Source organism: Eucyclogobius newberryi, unplaced genomic scaffold (genome assembly GCF_026437365.1).
Source record: "Eucyclogobius newberryi isolate DKJ021-1_F unplaced genomic scaffold, fEucNew1.0.hap1 SCAF_59, whole genome shotgun sequence".
In the NCBI taxonomy this organism is placed as follows: Eukaryota; Metazoa; Chordata; class Actinopteri; order Gobiiformes; family Gobiidae; genus Eucyclogobius; species Eucyclogobius newberryi.
The window spans coordinates 547,071-566,608 of NW_027316267.1; the positions used below are offsets into that span (position 1 = coordinate 547,071).

General features: G+C 40.9%; 19 non-coding genes across 19 annotated transcripts; all 19 read left to right on the top strand.

The window, feature by feature from the left end:
- Positions 1–1,252: 1,252 nt before the first annotated feature.
- Positions 1,253–1,325, top strand: trnak-uuu (transfer RNA lysine (anticodon UUU)). The gene has a single exon. It is a non-coding gene; the product is annotated as a tRNA-Lys (tRNA).
- Positions 1,326–1,544: 219 nt separating this feature from the next.
- Positions 1,545–1,616, top strand: trnaq-uug (transfer RNA glutamine (anticodon UUG)). The gene has a single exon. It is a non-coding gene; the product is annotated as a tRNA-Gln (tRNA).
- A 1,509-nt stretch (positions 1,617–3,125) lies between these two features.
- Positions 3,126–3,198, top strand: trnak-uuu (transfer RNA lysine (anticodon UUU)). Its single transcript has one exon. It is a non-coding gene; the product is annotated as a tRNA-Lys (tRNA).
- Positions 3,199–3,419: 221 nt separating this feature from the next.
- On the top strand, positions 3,420–3,491 carry trnaq-uug (transfer RNA glutamine (anticodon UUG)). Its single transcript has one exon. It is a non-coding gene; the product is annotated as a tRNA-Gln (tRNA).
- A 1,509-nt stretch (positions 3,492–5,000) lies between these two features.
- trnak-uuu (transfer RNA lysine (anticodon UUU)) lies at positions 5,001–5,073 on the top strand. Its single transcript has one exon. It is a non-coding gene; the product is annotated as a tRNA-Lys (tRNA).
- A 219-nt stretch (positions 5,074–5,292) lies between these two features.
- trnaq-uug (transfer RNA glutamine (anticodon UUG)) lies at positions 5,293–5,364 on the top strand. Its single transcript has one exon. It is a non-coding gene; the product is annotated as a tRNA-Gln (tRNA).
- A 1,801-nt stretch (positions 5,365–7,165) lies between these two features.
- trnaq-uug (transfer RNA glutamine (anticodon UUG)) lies at positions 7,166–7,237 on the top strand. The gene has a single exon. It is a non-coding gene; the product is annotated as a tRNA-Gln (tRNA).
- Positions 7,238–8,746: 1,509 nt separating this feature from the next.
- Positions 8,747–8,819, top strand: trnak-uuu (transfer RNA lysine (anticodon UUU)). The gene has a single exon. It is a non-coding gene; the product is annotated as a tRNA-Lys (tRNA).
- A 221-nt stretch (positions 8,820–9,040) lies between these two features.
- trnaq-uug (transfer RNA glutamine (anticodon UUG)) lies at positions 9,041–9,112 on the top strand. Its single transcript has one exon. It is a non-coding gene; the product is annotated as a tRNA-Gln (tRNA).
- Positions 9,113–10,621: 1,509 nt separating this feature from the next.
- Positions 10,622–10,694, top strand: trnak-uuu (transfer RNA lysine (anticodon UUU)). The gene has a single exon. It is a non-coding gene; the product is annotated as a tRNA-Lys (tRNA).
- Positions 10,695–10,913: 219 nt separating this feature from the next.
- Positions 10,914–10,985, top strand: trnaq-uug (transfer RNA glutamine (anticodon UUG)). The gene has a single exon. It is a non-coding gene; the product is annotated as a tRNA-Gln (tRNA).
- Positions 10,986–12,494: 1,509 nt separating this feature from the next.
- On the top strand, positions 12,495–12,567 carry trnak-uuu (transfer RNA lysine (anticodon UUU)). Its single transcript has one exon. It is a non-coding gene; the product is annotated as a tRNA-Lys (tRNA).
- Positions 12,568–12,788: 221 nt separating this feature from the next.
- Positions 12,789–12,860, top strand: trnaq-uug (transfer RNA glutamine (anticodon UUG)). The gene has a single exon. It is a non-coding gene; the product is annotated as a tRNA-Gln (tRNA).
- Positions 12,861–14,369: 1,509 nt separating this feature from the next.
- trnak-uuu (transfer RNA lysine (anticodon UUU)) lies at positions 14,370–14,442 on the top strand. Its single transcript has one exon. It is a non-coding gene; the product is annotated as a tRNA-Lys (tRNA).
- Positions 14,443–14,661: 219 nt separating this feature from the next.
- On the top strand, positions 14,662–14,733 carry trnaq-uug (transfer RNA glutamine (anticodon UUG)). Its single transcript has one exon. It is a non-coding gene; the product is annotated as a tRNA-Gln (tRNA).
- Positions 14,734–16,242: 1,509 nt separating this feature from the next.
- On the top strand, positions 16,243–16,315 carry trnak-uuu (transfer RNA lysine (anticodon UUU)). Its single transcript has one exon. It is a non-coding gene; the product is annotated as a tRNA-Lys (tRNA).
- Positions 16,316–16,534: 219 nt separating this feature from the next.
- On the top strand, positions 16,535–16,606 carry trnaq-uug (transfer RNA glutamine (anticodon UUG)). Its single transcript has one exon. It is a non-coding gene; the product is annotated as a tRNA-Gln (tRNA).
- A 1,509-nt stretch (positions 16,607–18,115) lies between these two features.
- Positions 18,116–18,188, top strand: trnak-uuu (transfer RNA lysine (anticodon UUU)). Its single transcript has one exon. It is a non-coding gene; the product is annotated as a tRNA-Lys (tRNA).
- Positions 18,189–18,407: 219 nt separating this feature from the next.
- Positions 18,408–18,479, top strand: trnaq-uug (transfer RNA glutamine (anticodon UUG)). The gene has a single exon. It is a non-coding gene; the product is annotated as a tRNA-Gln (tRNA).
- Positions 18,480–19,538: the final 1,059 nt, after the last annotated feature.

Here is a 19,538-nt window from a genome sequence, read left to right on the forward strand (position 1 = left end):
TGAGAAAACAAGCTGATATATTCTATTGTGCAATGCTAAATAGTGAAGCCAGAACAACACCCCAACTATGAAGCACTTTCTATAAAATGCAGACAGATCATGGCTGTGGTTGAGCTCTACTTTTGACTTACATTTGGCACAGGAGTCCTGATATTGGCCGTACAGTTCCTATTCGTGAACAAGTTGCTGACAAGAAAACCCCAAAGAGGAGCACTTATGAGCATGAAGAAGCACAAGTGGTTCCATTTGAAGTAATCTTGGAGCAAGGACTTTTTCTTTTGCATTACCAATGGAGGCTTTTGTCATATGGAACTGCCCCCCAACAAAAAGCACTTACTGAATTTCATTGACAAGTCAATGCTCATGTTAGGGAAATAAGAATGACTCTCTGAAACTGGTGTTTAAACAAACTTTTCCAGAACGTAATTTCAAAGTGCATGCAGACAAAGACATCAACACTACCCCAACAAGTAGCACTTACTGCATTCAAAAGTCAAGTCAGTGCTTGTGCCAGGGTAATGTGAATGACCAGGTAGAGTGAAAACTTCATGGTATTTTTCAAAACTTGAGATACTTGCAGTTATTGAGGCCAAAGTCACAACCAAGACAACCCCAAAGAGAAGCACTTATGATTGCAGAAGCCAACAGTGGCTCAAGTTGAGGTCGTCTTAATGTGTTTGCTTCACAATGTCTTAAATGGTGGTCACAACAAGTAGAACTTACTGAAAAAAACAAGTCAATGCTCCTGTTGAACTCCACTGAATCCAGATATTCCTATCAAAGTGGCTGCTGTACTCCAGATCTTCTTCCGATGTCTTCTTGGCCGTCTCTGGTGAGTTGTGCTGGCTAAGGTATGTGACCAGTATAAGTACCGTATGCCATAGCCCCACCTTCTTTTCAGGGTTTCAACGACTGTGGTAATGGCCATTCTGAAAATGGGCCTTCAATGTGTAGTCAATTTACATACAAGCCGTCAACAAAGTTATCGATGCAGACCAACAAGAGACATCAAATACATAGCCAGTGATCAGCCAAACAAGTTGAATCATTGTGAAACTTCCAAATCATTTTTGCAACTGTCTTTGGTACCCATTGAAGGATTACATTGTCATTGACATTGTAAAGATGCAAGGCCTCATGGGAGTCAGACTCTGGATCCAGTTTATTTGCTGCTAAAAGAACACTGTTCCCAAAAAAGGTTATGCACAGCTATGAAATGATCCAGGCTCCATTTGGCTCTGTCTCACTCAGAGCCTGGATAGCTCAGTCGGTAGAGCATCAGACTTTTAATCTGAGGGTCCAGGGTTCAAGTCCCTGTTCAGGCGGTTGTATTACTATGTAATTATTGTAAGATATTAAACACAATACTAGACCATACAATTTTAATGACTCATGCCGGCATGTAGACAGAATTTGGACTTGCCTAATGCGAAAAGAACTTCCCGTGGTTCCCCTACATCAAAAACACTGCATGTGATATATCATATCAGATTGATCACCAACCCTCATCAAATTCAACCCTACATGGCGGTATTGCATTGTATGGTTCCATGGTGTAATGGTTAGCACTCTGGGCTTTGAATCCAGTGATCCGAGTTCAAATCTCGGTGGAACCTAGAACTGTCTTGAGTTGACTGTAAACTGCAAACCAATGTGTGCCATGGTCCCACCTTCTTTTTTCAACGAGTGTCAATTTACATGCAAGCCATCAACAACAGTGTTTATGGAGCCAAGAGCCATACAATATCATGGACATTGATCAAAGTAAAAGTTCAGTTTAGTTTATTACTGAAAAAGAAACAATTCTTGTATTTCGATTTTAAAGCCAGCATCACTGCCCAAGAGTCAGTGTCTAGAGACAGAGTGATATTACTGAGAAAACAAGCTGATATATTCTATTGTGCAATGCTAAATAGTGAAGCCAGAACAACACCCCAACTATGAAGCACTTTCTATAAAATGCAGACAGATCATGGCTGTGGTTGAGCTCTACTTTTGACTTACATTTGGCACAGGAGTCCTGATATTGGCCGTACAGTTCCTATTCGTGAACAAGTTGCTGACAAGAAAACCCCAAAGAGGAGCACTTATGAGCATGAAGAAGCACAAGTGGTTCCATTTGAAGTAATCTTGGAGCAAGGACTTTTTCTTTTGCATTACCAATGGAGGCTTTTGTCATATGGAACTGCCCCCCAACAAAAAGCACTTACTGAATTTCATTGACAAGTCAATGCTCATGTTAGGGAAATAAGAATGACTCTCTGAAACTGGTGTTTAAACAAACTTTTCCAGAACGTAATTTCAAAGTGCATGCAGACAAAGACATCAACACTACCCCAACAAGTAGCACTTACTGCATTCAAAAGTCAAGTCAGTGCTTGTGCCAGGGTAATGTGAATGACCAGGTAGAGTGAAAACTTCATGGTATTTTTCAAAACTTGAGATACTTGCAGTTATTGAGGCCAAAGTCACAACCAAGACAACCCCAAAGAGAAGCACTTATGATTGCAGAAGCCAACAGTGGCTCAAGTTGAGGTCGTCTTAATGTGTTTGCTTCACAATGTCTTAAATGGTGGTCACAACAAGTAGAACTTACTGAAAAAAACAAGTCAATGCTCCTGTTGAACTCCACTGAATCCAGATATTCCTATCAAAGTGGCTGCTGTACTCCAGATCTTCTTCCGATGTCTTCTTGGCCGTCTCTGGTGAGTTGTGCTGGCTAAGGTATGTGACCAGTATAAGTACCGTATGCCATAGCCCCACCTTCTTTTCAGGGTTTCAACGACTGTGGTAATGGCCATTCTGAAAATGGGCCTTCAATGTGTAGTCAATTTACATACAAGCCGTCAACAAAGTTATCGATGCAGACCAACAAGAGACATCAAATACATAGCCAGTGATCAGCCAAACAAGTTGAATCATTGTGAAACTTCCAAATCATTTTTGCAACTGTCTTTGGTACCCATTGAAGGATTACATTGTCATTGACATTGTAAAGATGCAAGGCCTCATGGGAGTCAGACTCTGGATCCAGTTTATTTGCTGCTAAAAGAACACTGTTCCCAAAAAAGGTTATGCACAGCTATGAAATGATCCAGGCTCCATTTGGCTCTGTCTCACTCAGAGCCTGGATAGCTCAGTCGGTAGAGCATCAGACTTTTAATCTGAGGGTCCAGGGTTCAAGTCCCTGTTCAGGCGGTTGTATTACTATGTAATTATTGTAAGATATTAAACACAATACTAGACCATACAATTTTAATGACTCATGCCGGCATGTAGACAGAATTTGGACTTGCCTAATGCGAAAAGAACTTCCCGTGGTTCCCCTACATCAAAAACACTGCATGTGATATATATCATATCAGATTGATCACCAACCCTCATCAAATTCAACCCTACATGGCGGTATTGCATTGTATGGTTCCATGGTGTAATGGTTAGCACTCTGGGCTTTGAATCCAGTGATCCGAGTTCAAATCTCGGTGGAACCTAGAACTGTCTTGAGTTGACTGTAAACTGCAAACCAATGTGTGCCATGGTCCCACCCTCTTTTTTCAACGAGTGTCAATTTACATGCAAGCCATCAACAACAGTGTTTATGGAGCCAAGAGCCATACAATATCATGGACATTGATCAAAGTAAAAGTTCAGTTTAGTTTATTACTGAAAAAGAAACAATTCTTGTATTTCGATTTTAAAGCCAGCATCACTGCCCAAGAGTCAGTGTCTAGAGACAGAGTGATATTACTGAGAAAACAAGCTGATATATTCTATTGTGCAATGCTAAATAGCGAAGCCAGAACAACACCCCAACTATGAAGCACTTTCTATAAAATGCAGACAGATCATGGCTGTGGTTGAGCTCTACTTTTGACTTACATTTGGCACAGGAGTCCTGATATTGGCCGTACAGTTCCTATTCGTGAACAAGTTGCTGACAAGAAAACCCCAAAGAGGAGCACTTATGAGCATGAAGAAGCACAAGTGGTTCCATTTGAAGTAATCTTGGAGCAAGGACTTTTTCTTTTGCATTACCAATGGAGGCTTTTGTCATATGGAACTGCCCCCCAACAAAAAGCACTTACTGAATTTCATTGACAAGTCAATGCTCATGTTAGGGAAATAAGAATGACTCTCTGAAACTGGTGTTTAAACAAACTTTTCCAGAACGTAATTTCAAAGTGCATGCAGACAAAGACATCAACACTACCCAAACAAGTAGCACTTACTGCATTCAAAAGTCAAGTCAGTGCTTGTGCCAGGGTAATGTGAATGACCAGGTAGAGTGAAAACTTCATGGTATTTTTCAAAACTTGAGATACTTGCAGTTATTGAGGCCAAAGTCACAACCAAGACAACCCCAAAGAGAAGCACTTATGATTGCAGAAGCCAACAGTGGCTCAAGTTGAGGTCGTCTTAATGTGTTTGCTTCACAATGTCTTAAATGGTGGTCACAACAAGTAGAACTTACTGAAAAAAACAAGTCAATGCTCCTGTTGAACTCCACTGAATCCAGATATTCCTATCAAAGTGGCTGCTGTACTCCAGATCTTCTTCCGATGTCTTCTTGGCCGTCTCTGGTGAGTTGTGCTGGCTAAGGTATGTGACCAGTATAAGTACCGTATGCCATAGCCCCACCTTCTTTTCAGGGTTTCAACGACTGTGGTAATGGCCATTCTGAAAATGGGCCTTCAATGTGTAGTCAATTTACATACAAGCCGTCAACAAAGTTATCGATGCAGACCAACAAGAGACATCAAATACATAGCCAGTGATCAGCCAAACAAGTTGAATCATTGTGAAACTTCCAAATCATTTTTGCAACTGTCTTTGGTACCCATTGAAGGATTACATTGTCATTGACATTGTAAAGATGCAAGGCCTCATGGGAGTCAGACTCTGGATCCAGTTTATTTGCTGCTAAAAGAACACTGTTCCCAAAAAAGGTTATGCACAGCTATGAAATGATCCAGGCTCCATTTGGCTCTGTCTCACTCAGAGCCTGGATAGCTCAGTCGGTAGAGCATCAGACTTTTAATCTGAGGGTCCAGGGTTCAAGTCCCTGTTCAGGCGGTTGTATTACTATGTAATTATTGTAAGATATTAAACACAATACTAGACCATACAATTTTAATGACTCATGCCGGCATGTAGACAGAATTTGGACTTGCCTAATGCGAAAAGAACTTCCCGTGGTTCCCCTACATCAAAAACACTGCATGTGATATATCATATCAGATTGATCACCAACCCTCATCAAATTCAACCCTACATGGCGGTATTGCATTGTATGGTTCCATGGTGTAATGGTTAGCACTCTGGGCTTTGAATCCAGTGATCCGCGTTCAAATCTCGGTGGAACCTAGAACTGTCTTGAGTTGACTGTAAACTGCAAACCAATGTGTGCCATGGTCCCACCCTCTTTTTTCAACGAGTGTCAATTTACATGCAAGCCATCAACAACAGTGTTTATGGAGCCAAGAGCCATACAATATCATGGACATTGATCAAAGTAAAAGTTCAGTTTAGTTTATTACTGAAAAAGAAACAATTCTTGTATTTCGATTTTAAAGCCAGCATCACTGCCCAAGAGTCAGTGTCTAGAGACAGAGTGATATTACTGAGAAAACAAGCTGATATATTCTATTGTGCAATGCTAAATAGTGAAGCCAGAACAACACCCCAACTATGAAGCACTTTCTATAAAATGCAGACAGATCATGGCTGTGGTTGAGCTCTACTTTTGACTTACATTTGGCACAGGAGTCCTGATATTGGCCGTACAGTTCCTATTCGTGAACAAGTTGCTGACAAGAAAACCCCAAAGAGGAGCACTTATGAGCATGAAGAAGCACAAGTGGTTCCATTTGAAGTAATCTTGGAGCAAGGACTTTTTCTTTTGCATTACCAATGGAGGCTTTTGTCATATGGAACTGCCCCCCAACAAAAAGCACTTACTGAATTTCATTGACAAGTCAATGCTCATGTTAGGGAAATAAGAATGACTCTCTGAAACTGGTGTTTAAACAAACTTTTCCAGAACGTAATTTCAAAGTGCATGCAGACAAAGACATCAACACTACCCCAACAAGTAGCACTTACTGCATTCAAAAGTCAAGTCAGTGCTTGTGCCAGGGTAATGTGAATGACCAGGTAGAGTGAAAACTTCATGGTATTTTTCAAAACTTGAGATACTTGCAGTTATTGAGGCCAAAGTCACAACCAAGACAACCCCAAAGAGAAGCACTTATGATTGCAGAAGCCAACAGTGGCTCAAGTTGAGGTCGTCTTAATGTGTTTGCTTCACAATGTCTTAAATGGTGGTCACAACAAGTAGAACTTACTGAAAAAAACAAGTCAATGCTCCTGTTGAACTCCACTGAATCCAGATATTCCTATCAAAGTGGCTGCTGTACTCCAGATCTTCTTCCGATGTCTTCTTGGCCGTCTCTGGTGAGTTGTGCTGGCTAAGGTATGTGACCAGTATAAGTACCGTATGCCATAGCCCCACCTTCTTTTCAGGGTTTCAACGACTGTGGTAATGGCCATTCTGAAAATGGGCCTTCAATGTGTAGTCAATTTACATACAAGCCGTCAACAAAGTTATCGATGCAGACCAACAAGAGACATCAAATACATAGCCAGTGATCAGCCAAACAAGTTGAATCATTGTGAAACTTCCAAATCATTTTTGCAACTGTCTTTGGTACCCATTGAAGGATTACATTGTCATTGACATTGTAAAGATGCAAGGCCTCATGGGAGTCAGACTCTGGATCCAGTTTATTTGCTGCTAAAAGAACACTGTTCCCAAAAAAGGTTATGCACAGCTATGAAATGATCCAGGCTCCATTTGGCTCTGTCTCACTCAGAGCCTGGATAGCTCAGTCGGTAGAGCATCAGACTTTTAATCTGAGGGTCCAGGATTCAAGTCCCTGTTCAGGCGGTTGTATTACTATGTAATTATTGTAAGATATTAAACACAATACTAGACCATACAATTTTAATGACTCATGCCGGCATGTAGACAGAATTTGGACTTGCCTAATGCGAAAAGAACTTCCCGTGGTTCCCCTACATCAAAAACACTGCATGTGATATATCATATCAGATTGATCACCAACCCTCATCAAATTCAACCCTACATGGCGGTATTGCATTGTATGGTTCCATGGTGTAATGGTTAGCACTCTGGGCTTTGAATCCAGTGATCCGAGTTCAAATCTCGGTGGAACCTAGAACTGTCTTGAGTTGACTGTAAACTGCAAACCAATGTGTGCCATGGTCCCACCTTCTTTTTTCAACGAGTGTCAATTTACATGCAAGCCATCAACAACAGTGTTTATGGAGCCAAGAGCCATACAATATCATGGACATTGATCAAAGTAAAAGTTCAGTTTAGTTTATTACTGAAAAAGAAACAATTCTTGTATTTCGATTTTAAAGCCAGCATCACTGCCCAAGAGTCAGTGTCTAGAGACAGAGTGATATTACTGAGAAAACAAGCTGATATATTCTATTGTGCAATGCTAAATAGTGAAGCCAGAACAACACCCCAACTATGAAGCACTTTCTATAAAATGCAGACAGATCATGGCTGTGGTTGAGCTCTACTTTTGACTTACATTTGGCACAGGAGTCCTGATATTGGCCGTACAGTTCCTATTCGTGAACAAGTTGCTGACAAGAAAACCCCAAAGAGGAGCACTTATGAGCATGAAGAAGCACAAGTGGTTCCATTTGAAGTAATCTTGGAGCAAGGACTTTTTCTTTTGCATTACCAATGGAGGCTTTTGTCATATGGAACTGCCCCCCAACAAAAAGCACTTACTGAATTTCATTGACAAGTCAATGCTCATGTTAGGGAAATAAGAATGACTCTCTGAAACTGGTGTTTAAACAAACTTTTCCAGAACGTAATTTCAAAGTGCATGCAGACAAAGACATCAACACTACCCCAACAAGTAGCACTTACTGCATTCAAAAGTCAAGTCAGTGCTTGTGCCAGGGTAATGTGAATGACCAGGTAGAGTGAAAACTTCATGGTATTTTTCAAAACTTGAGATACTTGCAGTTATTGAGGCCAAAGTCACAACCAAGACAACCCCAAAGAGAAGCACTTATGATTGCAGAAGCCAACAGTGGCTCAAGTTGAGGTCGTCTTAATGTGTTTGCTTCACAATGTCTTAAATGGTGGTCACAACAAGTAGAACTTACTGAAAAAAACAAGTCAATGCTCCTGTTGAACTCCACTGAATCCAGATATTCCTATCAAAGTGGCTGCTGTACTCCAGATCTTCTTCCGATGTCTTCTTGGCCGTCTCTGGTGAGTTGTGCTGGCTAAGGTATGTGACCAGTATAAGTACCGTATGCCATAGCCCCACCTTCTTTTCAGGGTTTCAACGACTGTGGTAATGGCCATTCTGAAAATGGGCCTTCAATGTGTAGTCAATTTACATACAAGCCGTCAACAAAGTTATCGATGCAGACCAACAAGAGACATCAAATACATAGCCAGTGATCAGCCAAACAAGTTGAATCATTGTGAAACTTCCAAATCATTTTTGCAACTGTCTTTGGTACCCATTGAAGGATTACATTGTCATTGACATTGTAAAGATGCAAGGCCTCATGGGAGTCAGACTCTGGATCCAGTTTATTTGCTGCTAAAAGAACACTGTTCCCAAAAAAGGTTATGCACAGCTATGAAATGATCCAGGCTCCATTTGGCTCTGTCTCACTCAGAGCCTGGATAGCTCAGTCGGTAGAGCATCAGACTTTTAATCTGAGGGTCCAGGGTTCAAGTCCCTGTTCAGGCGGTTGTATTACTATGTAATTATTGTAAGATATTAAACACAATACTAGACCATACAATTTTAATGACTCATGCCGGCATGTAGACAGAATTTGGACTTGCCTAATGCGAAAAGAACTTCCCGTGGTTCCCCTACATCAAAAACACTGCATGTGATATATATCATATCAGATTGATCACCAACCCTCATCAAATTCAACCCTACATGGCGGTATTGCATTGTATGGTTCCATGGTGTAATGGTTAGCACTCTGGGCTTTGAATCCAGTGATCCGAGTTCAAATCTCGGTGGAACCTAGAACTGTCTTGAGTTGACTGTAAACTGCAAACCAATGTGTGCCATGGTCCCACCCTCTTTTTTCAACGAGTGTCAATTTACATGCAAGCCATCAACAACAGTGTTTATGGAGCCAAGAGCCATACAATATCATGGACATTGATCAAAGTAAAAGTTCAGTTTAGTTTATTACTGAAAAAGAAACAATTCTTGTATTTCGATTTTAAAGCCAGCATCACTGCCCAAGAGTCAGTGTCTAGAGACAGAGTGATATTACTGAGAAAACAAGCTGATATATTCTATTGTGCAATGCTAAATAGCGAAGCCAGAACAACACCCCAACTATGAAGCACTTTCTATAAAATGCAGACAGATCATGGCTGTGGTTGAGCTCTACTTTTGACTTACATTTGGCACAGGAGTCCTGATATTGGCCGTACAGTTCCTATTCGTGAACAAGTTGCTGACAAGAAAACCCCAAAGAGGAGCACTTATGAGCATGAAGAAGCACAAGTGGTTCCATTTGAAGTAATCTTGGAGCAAGGACTTTTTCTTTTGCATTACCAATGGAGGCTTTTGTCATATGGAACTGCCCCCCAACAAAAAGCACTTACTGAATTTCATTGACAAGTCAATGCTCATGTTAGGGAAATAAGAATGACTCTCTGAAACTGGTGTTTAAACAAACTTTTCCAGAACGTAATTTCAAAGTGCATGCAGACAAAGACATCAACACTACCCAAACAAGTAGCACTTACTGCATTCAAAAGTCAAGTCAGTGCTTGTGCCAGGGTAATGTGAATGACCAGGTAGAGTGAAAACTTCATGGTATTTTTCAAAACTTGAGATACTTGCAGTTATTGAGGCCAAAGTCACAACCAAGACAACCCCAAAGAGAAGCACTTATGATTGCAGAAGCCAACAGTGGCTCAAGTTGAGGTCGTCTTAATGTGTTTGCTTCACAATGTCTTAAATGGTGGTCACAACAAGTAGAACTTACTGAAAAAAACAAGTCAATGCTCCTGTTGAACTCCACTGAATCCAGATATTCCTATCAAAGTGGCTGCTGTACTCCAGATCTTCTTCCGATGTCTTCTTGGCCGTCTCTGGTGAGTTGTGCTGGCTAAGGTATGTGACCAGTATAAGTACCGTATGCCATAGCCCCACCTTCTTTTCAGGGTTTCAACGACTGTGGTAATGGCCATTCTGAAAATGGGCCTTCAATGTGTAGTCAATTTACATACAAGCCGTCAACAAAGTTATCGATGCAGACCAACAAGAGACATCAAATACATAGCCAGTGATCAGCCAAACAAGTTGAATCATTGTGAAACTTCCAAATCATTTTTGCAACTGTCTTTGGTACCCATTGAAGGATTACATTGTCATTGACATTGTAAAGATGCAAGGCCTCATGGGAGTCAGACTCTGGATCCAGTTTATTTGCTGCTAAAAGAACACTGTTCCCAAAAAAGGTTATGCACAGCTATGAAATGATCCAGGCTCCATTTGGCTCTGTCTCACTCAGAGCCTGGATAGCTCAGTCGGTAGAGCATCAGACTTTTAATCTGAGGGTCCAGGGTTCAAGTCCCTGTTCAGGCGGTTGTATTACTATGTAATTATTGTAAGATATTAAACACAATACTAGACCATACAATTTTAATGACTCATGCCGGCATGTAGACAGAATTTGGACTTGCCTAATGCGAAAAGAACTTCCCGTGGTTCCCCTACATCAAAAACACTGCATGTGATATATCATATCAGATTGATCACCAACCCTCATCAAATTCAACCCTACATGGCGGTATTGCATTGTATGGTTCCATGGTGTAATGGTTAGCACTCTGGGCTTTGAATCCAGTGATCCGCGTTCAAATCTCGGTGGAACCTAGAACTGTCTTGAGTTGACTGTAAACTGCAAACCAATGTGTGCCATGGTCCCACCCTCTTTTTTCAACGAGTGTCAATTTACATGCAAGCCATCAACAACAGTGTTTATGGAGCCAAGAGCCATACAATATCATGGACATTGATCAAAGTAAAAGTTCAGTTTAGTTTATTACTGAAAAAGAAACAATTCTTGTATTTCGATTTTAAAGCCAGCATCACTGCCCAAGAGTCAGTGTCTAGAGACAGAGTGATATTACTGAGAAAACAAGCTGATATATTCTATTGTGCAATGCTAAATAGTGAAGCCAGAACAACACCCCAACTATGAAGCACTTTCTATAAAATGCAGACAGATCATGGCTGTGGTTGAGCTCTACTTTTGACTTACATTTGGCACAGGAGTCCTGATATTGGCCGTACAGTTCCTATTCGTGAACAAGTTGCTGACAAGAAAACCCCAAAGAGGAGCACTTATGAGCATGAAGAAGCACAAGTGGTTCCATTTGAAGTAATCTTGGAGCAAGGACTTTTTCTTTTGCATTACCAATGGAGGCTTTTGTCATATGGAACTGCCCCCCAACAAAAAGCACTTACTGAATTTCATTGACAAGTCAATGCTCATGTTAGGGAAATAAGAATGACTCTCTGAAACTGGTGTTTAAACAAACTTTTCCAGAACGTAATTTCAAAGTGCATGCAGACAAAGACATCAACACTACCCCAACAAGTAGCACTTACTGCATTCAAAAGTCAAGTCAGTGCTTGTGCCAGGGTAATGTGAATGACCAGGTAGAGTGAAAACTTCATGGTATTTTTCAAAACTTGAGATACTTGCAGTTATTGAGGCCAAAGTCACAACCAAGACAACCCCAAAGAGAAGCACTTATGATTGCAGAAGCCAACAGTGGCTCAAGTTGAGGTCGTCTTAATGTGTTTGCTTCACAATGTCTTAAATGGTGGTCACAACAAGTAGAACTTACTGAAAAAAACAAGTCAATGCTCCTGTTGAACTCCACTGAATCCAGATATTCCTATCAAAGTGGCTGCTGTACTCCAGATCTTCTTCCGATGTCTTCTTGGCCGTCTCTGGTGAGTTGTGCTGGCTAAGGTATGTGACCAGTATAAGTACCGTATGCCATAGCCCCACCTTCTTTTCAGGGTTTCAACGACTGTGGTAATGGCCATTCTGAAAATGGGCCTTCAATGTGTAGTCAATTTACATACAAGCCGTCAACAAAGTTATCGATGCAGACCAACAAGAGACATCAAATACATAGCCAGTGATCAGCCAAACAAGTTGAATCATTGTGAAACTTCCAAATCATTTTTGCAACTGTCTTTGGTACCCATTGAAGGATTACATTGTCATTGACATTGTAAAGATGCAAGGCCTCATGGGAGTCAGACTCTGGATCCAGTTTATTTGCTGCTAAAAGAACACTGTTCCCAAAAAAGGTTATGCACAGCTATGAAATGATCCAGGCTCCATTTGGCTCTGTCTCACTCAGAGCCTGGATAGCTCAGTCGGTAGAGCATCAGACTTTTAATCTGAGGGTCCAGGGTTCAAGTCCCTGTTCAGGCGGTTGTATTACTATGTAATTATTGTAAGATATTAAACACAATACTAGACCATACAATTTTAATGACTCATGCCGGCATGTAGACAGAATTTGGACTTGCCTAATGCGAAAAGAACTTCCCGTGGTTCCCCTACATCAAAAACACTGCATGTGATATATATCATATCAGATTGATCACCAACCCTCATCAAATTCAACCCTACATGGCGGTATTGCATTGTATGGTTCCATGGTGTAATGGTTAGCACTCTGGGCTTTGAATCCAGTGATCCGAGTTCAAATCTCGGTGGAACCTAGAACTGTCTTGAGTTGACTGTAAACTGCAAACCAATGTGTGCCATGGTCCCACCCTCTTTTTTCAACGAGTGTCAATTTACATGCAAGCCATCAACAACAGTGTTTATGGAGCCAAGAGCCATACAATATCATGGACATTGATCAAAGTAAAAGTTCAGTTTAGTTTATTACTGAAAAAGAAACAATTCTTGTATTTCGATTTTAAAGCCAGCATCACTGCCCAAGAGTCAGTGTCTAGAGACAGAGTGATATTACTGAGAAAACAAGCTGATATATTCTATTGTGCAATGCTAAATAGCGAAGCCAGAACAACACCCCAACTATGAAGCACTTTCTATAAAATGCAGACAGATCATGGCTGTGGTTGAGCTCTACTTTTGACTTACATTTGGCACAGGAGTCCTGATATTGGCCGTACAGTTCCTATTCGTGAACAAGTTGCTGACAAGAAAACCCCAAAGAGGAGCACTTATGAGCATGAAGAAGCACAAGTGGTTCCATTTGAAGTAATCTTGGAGCAAGGACTTTTTCTTTTGCATTACCAATGGAGGCTTTTGTCATATGGAACTGCCCCCCAACAAAAAGCACTTACTGAATTTCATTGACAAGTCAATGCTCATGTTAGGGAAATAAGAATGACTCTCTGAAACTGGTGTTTAAACAAACTTTTCCAGAACGTAATTTCAAAGTGCATGCAGACAAAGACATCAACACTACCCAAACAAGTAGCACTTACTGCATTCAAAAGTCAAGTCAGTGCTTGTGCCAGGGTAATGTGAATGACCAGGTAGAGTGAAAACTTCATGGTATTTTTCAAAACTTGAGATACTTGCAGTTATTGAGGCCAAAGTCACAACCAAGACAACCCCAAAGAGAAGCACTTATGATTGCAGAAGCCAACAGTGGCTCAAGTTGAGGTCGTCTTAATGTGTTTGCTTCACAATGTCTTAAATGGTGGTCACAACAAGTAGAACTTACTGAAAAAAACAAGTCAATGCTCCTGTTGAACTCCACTGAATCCAGATATTCCTATCAAAGTGGCTGCTGTACTCCAGATCTTCTTCCGATGTCTTCTTGGCCGTCTCTGGTGAGTTGTGCTGGCTAAGGTATGTGACCAGTATAAGTACCGTATGCCATAGCCCCACCTTCTTTTCAGGGTTTCAACGACTGTGGTAATGGCCATTCTGAAAATGGGCCTTCAATGTGTAGTCAATTTACATACAAGCCGTCAACAAAGTTATCGATGCAGACCAACAAGAGACATCAAATACATAGCCAGTGATCAGCCAAACAAGTTGAATCATTGTGAAACTTCCAAATCATTTTTGCAACTGTCTTTGGTACCCATTGAAGGATTACATTGTCATTGACATTGTAAAGATGCAAGGCCTCATGGGAGTCAGACTCTGGATCCAGTTTATTTGCTGCTAAAAGAACACTGTTCCCAAAAAAGGTTATGCACAGCTATGAAATGATCCAGGCTCCATTTGGCTCTGTCTCACTCAGAGCCTGGATAGCTCAGTCGGTAGAGCATCAGACTTTTAATCTGAGGGTCCAGGGTTCAAGTCCCTGTTCAGGCGGTTGTATTACTATGTAATTATTGTAAGATATTAAACACAATACTAGACCATACAATTTTAATGACTCATGCCGGCATGTAGACAGAATTTGGACTTGCCTAATGCGAAAAGAACTTCCCGTGGTTCCCCTACATCAAAAACACTGCATGTGATATATCATATCAGATTGATCACCAACCCTCATCAAATTCAACCCTACATGGCGGTATTGCATTGTATGGTTCCATGGTGTAATGGTTAGCACTCTGGGCTTTGAATCCAGTGATCCGCGTTCAAATCTCGGTGGAACCTAGAACTGTCTTGAGTTGACTGTAAACTGCAAACCAATGTGTGCCATGGTCCCACCCTCTTTTTTCAACGAGTGTCAATTTACATGCAAGCCATCAACAACAGTGTTTATGGAGCCAAGAGCCATACAATATCATGGACATTGATCAAAGTAAAAGTTCAGTTTAGTTTATTACTGAAAAAGAAACAATTCTTGTATTTCGATTTTAAAGCCAGCATCACTGCCCAAGAGTCAGTGTCTAGAGACAGAGTGATATTACTGAGAAAACAAGCTGATATATTCTATTGTGCAATGCTAAATAGTGAAGCCAGAACAACACCCCAACTATGAAGCACTTTCTATAAAATGCAGACAGATCATGGCTGTGGTTGAGCTCTACTTTTGACTTACATTTGGCACAGGAGTCCTGATATTGGCCGTACAGTTCCTATTCGTGAACAAGTTGCTGACAAGAAAACCCCAAAGAGGAGCACTTATGAGCATGAAGAAGCACAAGTGGTTCCATTTGAAGTAATCTTGGAGCAAGGACTTTTTCTTTTGCATTACCAATGGAGGCTTTTGTCATATGGAACTGCCCCCCAACAAAAAGCACTTACTGAATTTCATTGACAAGTCAATGCTCATGTTAGGGAAATAAGAATGACTCTCTGAAACTGGTGTTTAAACAAACTTTTCCAGAACGTAATTTCAAAGTGCATGCAGACAAAGACATCAACACTACCCCAACAAGTAGCACTTACTGCATTCAAAAGTCAAGTCAGTGCTTGTGCCAGGGTAATGTGAATGACCAGGTAGAGTGAAAACTTCATGGTATTTTTCAAAACTTGAGATACTTGCAGTTATTGAGGCCAAAGTCACAACCAAGACAACCCCAAAGAGAAGCACTTATGATTGCAGAAGCCAACAGTGGCTCAAGTTGAGGTCGTCTTAATGTGTTTGCTTCACAATGTCTTAAATGGTGGTCACAACAAGTAGAACTTACTGAAAAAAACAAGTCAATGCTCCTGTTGAACTCCACTGAATCCAGATATTCCTATCAAAGTGGCTGCTGTACTCCAGATCTTCTTCCGATGTCTTCTTGGCCGTCTCTGGTGAGTTGTGCTGGCTAAGGTATGTGACCAGTATAAGTACCGTATGCCATAGCCCCACCTTCTTTTCAGGGTTTCAGCGACTGTGGTAATGGCCATTCTGAAAATGGGCCTTCAATGTGTAGTCAATTTACATACAAGCCGTCAACAAAGTTATCGATGCAGACCAACAAGAGACATCAAATACATAGCCAGTGATCAGCCAAACAAGTTGAATCATTGTGAAACTTCCAAATCATTTTTGCAACTGTCTTTGGTACCCATTGAAGGATTACATTGTCATTGACATTGTAAAGATGCAAGGCCTCATGGGAGTCAGACTCTGGATCCAGTTTATTTGCTGCTAAAAGAACACTGTTCCCAAAAAAGGTTATGCACAGCTATGAAATGATCCAGGCTCCATTTGGCTCTGTCTCACTCAGAGCCTGGATAGCTCAGTCGGTAGAGCATCAGACTTTTAATCTGAGGGTCCAGGGTTCAAGTCCCTGTTCAGGCGGTTGTATTACTATGTAATTATTGTAAGATATTAAACACAATACTAGACCATACAATTTTAATGACTCATGCCGGCATGTAGACAGAATTTGGACTTGCCTAATGCGAAAAGAACTTCCCGTGGTTCCCCTACATCAAAAACACTGCATGTGATATATCATATCAGATTGATCACCAACCCTCATCAAATTCAACCCTACATGGCGGTATTGCATTGTATGGTTCCATGGTGTAATGGTTAGCACTCTGGGCTTTGAATCCAGTGATCCGAGTTCAAATCTCGGTGGAACCTAGAACTGTCTTGAGTTGACTGTAAACTGCAAACCAATGTGTGCCATGGTCCCACCCTCTTTTTTCAACGAGTGTCAATTTACATGCAAGCCATCAACAACAGTGTTTATGGAGCCAAGAGCCATACAATATCATGGACATTGATCAAAGTAAAAGTTCAGTTTAGTTTATTACTGAAAAAGAAACAATTCTTGTATTTCGATTTTAAAGCCAGCATCACTGCCCAAGAGTCAGTGTCTAGAGACAGAGTGATATTACTGAGAAAACAAGCTGATATATTCTATTGTGCAATGCTAAATAGTGAAGCCAGAACAACACCCCAACTATGAAGCACTTTCTATAAAATGCAGACAGATCATGGCTGTGGTTGAGCTCTACTTTTGACTTACATTTGGCACAGGAGTCCTGATATTGGCCGTACAGTTCCTATTCGTGAACAAGTTGCTGACAAGAAAACCCCAAAGAGGAGCACTTATGAGCATGAAGAAGCACAAGTGGTTCCATTTGAAGTAATCTTGGAGCAAGGACTTTTTCTTTTGCATTACCAATGGAGGCTTTTGTCATATGGAACTGCCCCCCAACAAAAAGCACTTACTGAATTTCATTGACAAGTCAATGCTCATGTTAGGGAAATAAGAATGACTCTCTGAAACTGGTGTTTAAACAAACTTTTCCAGAACGTAATTTCAAAGTGCATGCAGACAAAGACATCAACACTACCCCAACAAGTAGCACTTACTGCATTCAAAAGTCAAGTCAGTGCTTGTGCCAGGGTAATGTGAATGACCAGGTAGAGTGAAAACTTCATGGTATTTTTCAAAACTTGAGATACTTGCAGTTATTGAGGCCAAAGTCACAACCAAGACAACCCCAAAGAGAAGCACTTATGATTGCAGAAGCCAACAGTGGCTCAAGTTGAGGTCGTCTTAATGTGTTTGCTTCACAATGTCTTAAATGGTGGTCACAACAAGTAGAACTTACTGAAAAAAACAAGTCAATGCTCCTGTTGAACTCCACTGAATCCAGATATTCCTATCAAAGTGGCTGCTGTACTCCAGATCTTCTTCCGATGTCTTCTTGGCCGTCTCTGGTGAGTTGTGCTGGCTAAGGTATGTGACCAGTATAAGTACCGTATGCCATAGCCCCACCTTCTTTTCAGGGTTTCAACGACTGTGGTAATGGCCATTCTGAAAATGGGCCTTCAATGTGTAGTCAATTTACATACAAGCCGTCAACAAAGTTATCGATGCAGACCAACAAGAGACATCAAATACATAGCCAGTGATCAGCCAAACAAGTTGAATCATTGTGAAACTTCCAAATCATTTTTGCAACTGTCTTTGGTACCCATTGAAGGATTACATTGTCATTGACATTGTAAAGATGCAAGGCCTCATGGGAGTCAGACTCTGGATCCAGTTTATTTGCTGCTAAAAGAACACTGTTCCCAAAAAAGGTTATGCACAGCTATGAAATGATCCAGGCTCCATTTGGCTCTGTCTCACTCAGAGCCTGGATAGCTCAGTCGGTAGAGCATCAGACTTTTAATCTGAGGGTCCAGGGTTCAAGTCCCTGTTCAGGCGGTTGTATTACTATGTAATTATTGTAAGATATTAAACACAATACTAGACCATACAATTTTAATGACTCATGCCGGCATGTAGACAGAATTTGGACTTGCCTAATGCGAAAAGAACTTCCCGTGGTTCCCCTACATCAAAAACACTGCATGTGATATATCATATCAGATTGATCACCAACCCTCATCAAATTCAACCCTACATGGCGGTATTGCATTGTATGGTTCCATGGTGTAATGGTTAGCACTCTGGGCTTTGAATCCAGTGATCCGAGTTCAAATCTCGGTGGAACCTAGAACTGTCTTGAGTTGACTGTAAACTGCAAACCAATGTGTGCCATGGTCCCACCCTCTTTTTTCAACGAGTGTCAATTTACATGCAAGCCATCAACAACAGTGTTTATGGAGCCAAGAGCCATACAATATCATGGACATTGATCAAAGTAAAAGTTCAGTTTAGTTTATTACTGAAAAAGAAACAATTCTTGTATTTCGATTTTAAAGCCAGCATCACTGCCCAAGAGTCAGTGTCTAGAGACAGAGTGATATTACTGAGAAAACAAGCTGATATATTCTATTGTGCAATGCTAAATAGTGAAGCCAGAACAACACCCCAACTATGAAGCACTTTCTATAAAATGCAGACAGATCATGGCTGTGGTTGAGCTCTACTTTTGACTTACATTTGGCACAGGAGTCCTGATATTGGCCGTACAGTTCCTATTCGTGAACAAGTTGCTGACAAGAAAACCCCAAAGAGGAGCACTTATGAGCATGAAGAAGCACAAGTGGTTCCATTTGAAGTAATCTTGGAGCAAGGACTTTTTCTTTTGCATTACCAATGGAGGCTTTTGTCATATGGAACTGCCCCCCAACAAAAAGCACTTACTGAATTTCATTGACAAGTCAATGCTCATGTTAGGGAAATAAGAATGACTCTCTGAAACTGGTGTTTAAACAAACTTTTCCAGAACGTAATTTCAAAGTGCATGCAGACAAAGACATCAACACTACCCCAACAAGTAGCACTTACTGCATTCAAAAGTCAAGTCAGTGCTTGTGCCAGGGTAATGTGAATGACCAGGTAGAGTGAAAACTTCATGGTATTTTTCAAAACTTGAGATACTTGCAGTTATTGAGGCCAAAGTCACAACCAAGACAACCCCAAAGAGAAGCACTTATGATTGCAGAAGCCAACAGTGGCTCAAGTTGAGGTCGTCTTAATGTGTTTGCTTCACAATGTCTTAAATGGTGGTCACAACAAGTAGAACTTACTGAAAAAAACAAGTCAATGCTCCTGTTGAACTCCACTGAATCCAGATATTCCTATCAAAGTGGCTGCTGTACTCCAGAT